Source organism: Thamnophis elegans, chromosome 16, assembly GCF_009769535.1.
Source record: "Thamnophis elegans isolate rThaEle1 chromosome 16, rThaEle1.pri, whole genome shotgun sequence".
NCBI classification, from domain to species: Eukaryota; Metazoa; Chordata; class Lepidosauria; order Squamata; family Colubridae; genus Thamnophis; species Thamnophis elegans.
Genome location: NC_045556.1, coordinates 24565665 through 24571664, shown reverse-complemented (window position 1 = coordinate 24571664; position 6000 = coordinate 24565665). Strand labels below are relative to the sequence as shown.

General features: G+C 57.1%; 1 protein-coding gene across 1 annotated transcript in view; it reads left to right on the top strand.

Annotated features, from left to right (window-relative positions):
* The first annotated feature begins 340 nt into the window (after nucleotides 1-340).
* ANPEP (alanyl aminopeptidase, membrane) overlaps nucleotides 341-6000 on the top strand; it is a 40464-nt gene continuing 34804 nt past the window's right edge. Inside the window, exon 1 of the mRNA XM_032233273.1 lies at nucleotides 341-510. The gene's annotated coding sequence lies outside the window, so the exon portion shown is untranslated. The remainder of the gene's footprint in view (nucleotides 511-6000) is intronic.

Here is a 6000-nt window from a genome sequence, read left to right as displayed (position 1 = left end):
GGAGGGCGACGGCGACAAAGCGCTGCCAGTGACGGAGCCCACCCACCATTGGGGCGATGAAGGGCCGGCTGGCAGAGCAATTCGGATTCAATCCTTGGCAGCCCGAGTCGCTCTTTGCCACCGTCCAGGCGGGGCCCGAGGCATTTTCCGCGCGGCCCGTCGGGGGAGAAGCGCCCGCTTCGCCCTCCAGCCGCGGACGCCCTTTCCCCCGCGCCCCTGGCAAGCAGCCGGCCGGCCTCCCTCCCAAGGGCGGCGGGGCGCCCGCAGATGCTTTCCAGATGTGGCGGCCTGGCCGCTGACGGGGAGGCGGGCCCAGTCTGCCTCTGTGGCGTCCGGCCGGGCCGGAGTCCCCGCGAGAGGCCAGCCCGCCCCGCGAGGTGACGCACAGCTGGCCACGGCTCGGGCCCCTCACGCCGAGCCCCGCGCCCAGACCCCGTCCTGCTTGCCAGCCAGCCGAGGTCGAGCGGCTCCGGGCCCGCGTGGACGGCAGGGTGGCCATGGGCCAAGCAGGTGAGTCGGCGCGTGCGGCCGGTAGAGGAAGGCGCGGAGGGCGCCGAAGGGATCAGCCGGCCCCGTCGGGCGAGCAGGGCCACCCGGATCCCGGCGTCGCGGGCGGTCCGAGCAGCCGCGGTGACCGCCGCCGCCTTGCTTGGCCTCTCCGGGGAGCGCGGCTGTGGGCCGGGGGGCCGCCCTCCCCCAGGGGCCGCGGGTGGGCGTGGCGGACTCCCCCACCTCGCAGGCGGGGCCAAGTGGGGGCCGCGATCTTGCTCGGGAGGGCCCCGCGTGGCTTTTCCCGGCGACTCTGCCCCAAATCCCATTGGGAGGCCAAGGAGGTTCCTGACCCCCCCTCCCCGCGCTCTGTTTCTTGATTTGGGAAAGGTCCATTGCCGCCTATTCGCCGGTGGGAAGTCAAGGCGGCTTCCAGGAAATTAGGTTGCCTCAGTCGATCCTCCCAAGGCTTTCCCAAGGGTCGCGGCCGCCTTTCAACCCTTCCTCCCCCGTGTGTGTGTGTGTGTGGTGTGTGTGTGGTGTGTGTGTGTGTGTGTGTGTGTGTGAGAGAGAGAGAGAGAGAGAGATGCCTCCAGCTCTGACGCCGAGCCGCTCGAGAGCTTCGGGGAGCGGGGGGGGGGCTGTGCGTGGGGTGTCACCGGGACCTTCTTCCCAGCTGGCTCCTCCCTGTCCACTCCGGCCCTGAGGCTGCTGGGTTTCCTCTCTGATCAGGAAAGGGGAGAATAAAAAGCCCGCAATGCCCCCCCCCCCCGACTGCTGACGTGTTGGAGCCTTCACGTTCGTTCCTCTTTTTGCAGGGTGGGGGGGAGGTGAGTGCGGGCCCGCGCATCTGATGTCCTTCTCGAAAGGGAAAAGTCAGCACTTCTTTCTGCCCATCGCCCCACAGAAGTGGGGAGGGAGCAGAGATCGCCCTCTGCCTCCCCACACTTTGCTCTTTCATTAATCATCCGCTCCTTGTTATCAGTGTGTCCCTTTCATAGTCTTATCTAATCATTTTCACCAAACTGATAATGCCCAGAGCTAATTTCTATGCTACTCATGCCAACAGCATTTCATAAACAGATAGGAACACCACTCTGAAAGATACTTTGCACACTAAAGCCATGAAAAGGCCATCATAAAAGTGACCATAAAAACCAATCATTTCTGAAGGAAACTGGCTCAGGCAAAGGGAGAACTAGGGTGAGGGGGTGATGAAGACACTTGGGCCAGTCCTGGCTCTCAGCCCTAGGAAGCACTCAATGACATCCTTCTGAAAAACATCGTCAAGGAAGAGTAGACAAGAGAATTGGACAGGAGGAAACGGAAGAAAAAAATTGGGCAGCTTTAATGAGAGCTAGCTTGTCATCGTGGTTAGGCAACAGGCTAGAAATTAGGAGACTGGGTTCTAGTCTTGAGGCACAAAGCCAGTCACAATCTTCCAGCCCTAGAAAGCAAGCAACGGAAAGCCAAAAACCTTGCCAAGAAACTGCAGGAACTGGTTCAGGTGGTCGCCAGGAGTTGAGACTGACTCAAAGGCACACAGGCAAAAGAAGGTAAGAGAGAGAGAGAGAGAGAGAAAAGAAAGAAGAAACAAAGACCCACCCAGAGAGAGAGTTCACTTCAAGGAGGCCTACAATGTCTTCTCAGGAGCTTCTGTGCAAGTGGCTCTCACCAACCCTGCCAAGGGCACCATCCTGACCTCTGACATCCTTACGGGGACACAACAGGAGTGAAGCGGTTGCTTCCAGGCCGATGGCCAGGACTCATCCTCTAGAACAGTGGTCCCCAACCTTTTTATCGCCGCGGACCAGTCAGCCTTTGATAATTTTACCGTGGCCCGCTGAGCGCGTGCAGGGGTGGGGGGGCGTTGTTCGCGACGACACATTGATTGTTTATATATCACGTGCGTACCAGCGCGGGGCTCTCTTCCCTGGAGCCTTTGCGCACGGCCCAGGAGCGTTTGCGCACGGCCCAGGAGCCTTTGCGCTGCAGCGATCATGTCCCCCGGCCGCTGCAGCGATCATGGCCCCCGGCCGCTGCAGCGATCATGTCCCCCGGCCGCTGCAGCGATCATGGCCCCCAGCCGCTGCAGCGATCATGGCCCCCGGCCGCTGCAGCGATCATGGCCCCCGGCCACTGCAGCGATCATGGCCCCCAGCCGCTGCAGCGATCATGGCCCCCGGCCGCTGCAGCGATCATGGCCCCCGGCCGCTGCAGCGATCATGGCCCCCGGCCGCTGCAGCGATCATGGCCCCCGGCCGCTGCGCGGCCCGGTGCCAGGTACTCCACGGCCCGGCACCGGTCCGCGGACCGGGGGTTGGGGACCACTGCTCTAGAAGAGCTGCCTCTGAGGTCGACTGGGGGCCTCAGAGAAACATTTCTACATTTGCCTGGAAAAGGGTACATTTCTCTGGCTTCAAGCTTTGCTTCTGCTCTTTCTGCCCCTCCACCCTGCCTACTCCCCCACCACTTTGGCATGCTGCCAACCAAACTCCTGGCTGGGATCAGCCTTTCCCAGCCAGAAGAAGAAGGGCAAGGGGTCCCTAGTGGTATGTGGGCTCCTTTCCAGAGAAAGGCTACCTTGGGGAGGTGGGCAGGGGTCTGCCGGGTGAGAAATTGCCAGGAGGAACTGGGCAGTGCTGTGAAGCCCTGGGCCAAAAGAGGAAGCAGCATGGCTCCCCTTACTCTTGAGAAACCCACCCTGGGAGATGGAGGGAGATGCAGTCAGGGCAAAACCAACAAAACAGCTGTTTGCCCCTCCCAGCAGCAGAAGCTTTTCCAGGTCATTGACTGCCTTTCTGCTAAATGAATGGGTAACTCATTTAAACTTATAGAAACATTAAGGCTGGGAGGGAAAAAACATGAAAAACAAACACAGCACCCATCTCATTTTTTCAGTATTGTCTGCTATTTGTTAAAATAATATAGAATAAGAGAATTAGAAGGGACCTTGGAGGTCTTTTAGTCCAGGGGTCACCAACCTTTTGGACCTCAGGGACCACTAAATTCATAATTTTAAATCCTGCAGCCCACTAATGTGATCTGCCTAATGACCGGCTGTGTGGGTGTGGCTAGATGGTCATATGAATGGATGGGCATGGCCAACTTGATCAGGGCCCCAACAGGAGACTCTGCAGCAACACAAACATTCATTGCACGTATCTGTCCTGGGCGCCGTAGTTTGAGGACCCCCGATTTAGTTGCATTATAAAAAAGATAATATAAATATTTTTAGTTTTGCTCCAGCAAGACGAGGAAAGGCATATTTTATTTTCTGCTTGCCGCAGAAAGGTTGGCTGAGATCATATTTCATAGTTTCAGCTGCCACTTTGCGGATTAAAATTGCCTGAAGGTAGCCAGGGGATTCGCTTGCCCAAAGCGTTCCTGCACCAGGAAGAGTGGCCGGTTCCACCACAAAACCGCGGTAGACTAAAGCGCGCTCGACGAAAGCGCGTACCTGACGTCATCACAGCGCGACGAAAACATCACCACAGCGCGACAAAAACATCACGCTGTGAGTGGTAAAGTTAAAATTAACGCGAAAACCTTACCCTAACCCCCCCCAAACCTAACCCTAAACCTAACCCTTAACCTAACCCTAAACCTAACCCTAAACCTAACCCTTAACCTAAACGCTAAACCTAACGCTAACCCTTAACCTAACCCTAAACCTAACCCTAACGCTTAACCTAACCCTAAACCTAACCCTAACCCTTAACCTAACCCTAAACCTAACCCTAACCCTTAACCTAACCCTAAACCTAACCCTAACCCTTACCTTTACGTGAATCGGCTTGCTTTAAAAGCGCTTTTTAAAGCGCCCTTTTTTCTCCGCGGTGTTTTTTGTCGCGCTGCTGATGACGTCAGAGAAGCGCTTTAATCGGGCGCGCTTTAGTGGACCGCGGTTTTGTCGTGCCACGAGAGTGGCCAAGTGAGGGCTGCGGGGGGGCAGTCGATGAAAGGGGGTTCCTTGCAGGTGGTGGAGGGCCAGGATCCCCAGGAGGCCTTGCTGAATGGCCTGGACAAATCTGCCTGCGCCCTGGAGAGAAAGCAGGAAGAGGAGAGCAGGAGAGGCCCATTAGTGTTTGGCTGCCTTCCCTGTCCAGGAGGAAAGCAAAATCCCTCCATTGTTATACATTCAAGGTTCAAGGAGAAGCCAAAGGGCAGCTCCTTAGCCAGTCTCTGGCACCACGCCTGATTTCCCAGAAGAGCCGATTCAGAGCCCGGACTGGCAAAGCCGCAGGTGGTGAGCTGGGATCAAGCCTAGAGATTTCTCGGAGCTCAGGATGCCCCTCCTGGCTTCCTCTTCTGGCTTCAGTGAGGAGGTTCAAGTCAGAAAGGTCTTTCTGGTTGATTGCTTCATCCCCACTTGCCTCTGGAAGCATTGGAAGAGAAATTGGAAGGGTTCACTGTGTTTTCGGCAGTGGGTGAAGCAACAGGCATAATCTGGGAATGGAGGGGAGACGTTTGTGGCAGAACCTTCCCTCCCGCCCATAGCTTCCCTTCTCAGGGGGAGGGCTACACAGGGAAGTGTGCAGTGAAAGCTGTGCTGAGGAAGGACTTTTCAGACCTATGCAAAGATACATGCGGAACAAAGAAGGGGGCACAGCTCTCGTCGTCCCCATGAAGCCACTCTGAGAATATTGAATCTCACCTCCTTCCACCAGGGCCTCGTGCCTGGCTAATGTGGCATTGGCCTCTTCTGCTGCAGCAACATCACAGCCGCTGTTAAATCAGACACAAACAGTTGCCGTTGATCGTGTTTTAAGATGTAGTCAAGGTTTGGACCCCCCATCCCCATAACTTAGTTCCCCATGGGTAAAGTGACCAGATTTTAATATTGGTAAAGCGGGACACCATTGACCGGGGTGGGGTCTTGATTAAAAATTTAGTCTATATGCCGCCTCCTCCTCCAATAGAACCACCACATTTGCCGCTGTGGCTGAGATGAAGCCGCCAAAGCTCCCGCTGGCGCCCACGCCCGTGGCAGCGGCGGTGCCCCCTCCCCCTCCCTTGGAGCACCTGAGTTGGGCACCACATTACCCCTGCTGCAGCCGCCGCCTCCTCCTGTGCTTTTGAGGAGCCATGAGGCCGCGGGAGCCAGTAGGAAGGCAGCGGAGGGGGCGGGAGCAGGAAAAAAAGCACAGTGGAGGAGGAGGTGGTAGCAGCAGGGGTAATGCAGTGCCCAGCTCAAGTGCTCCAAGCGAAGCGGGAGGCGCTGCTGCCACGGGCGGGCACGGCCGGTGCAAACTACCGTCAGTCGCCCCACGCTCATCAAAGCAAGTCTGGGAAGATCCTTTGCAGGCGGCCAGTTCTAGCTGCCTGCAAAGGACCTCCCCAGCTTCCGGAGCCTGTGACAGTAGAAATCATTGCATGGCAATTGTAAACTGCTGCGTGGTGTTTTTTTGCCACATACGTGGCCAACTGAAAAATTGGGACTTATTTGAAACGACGCGGGACAAATTTTTAAAAAGCGGGACTGTCCCGCCAAAAGCGGGACGTCTGCTC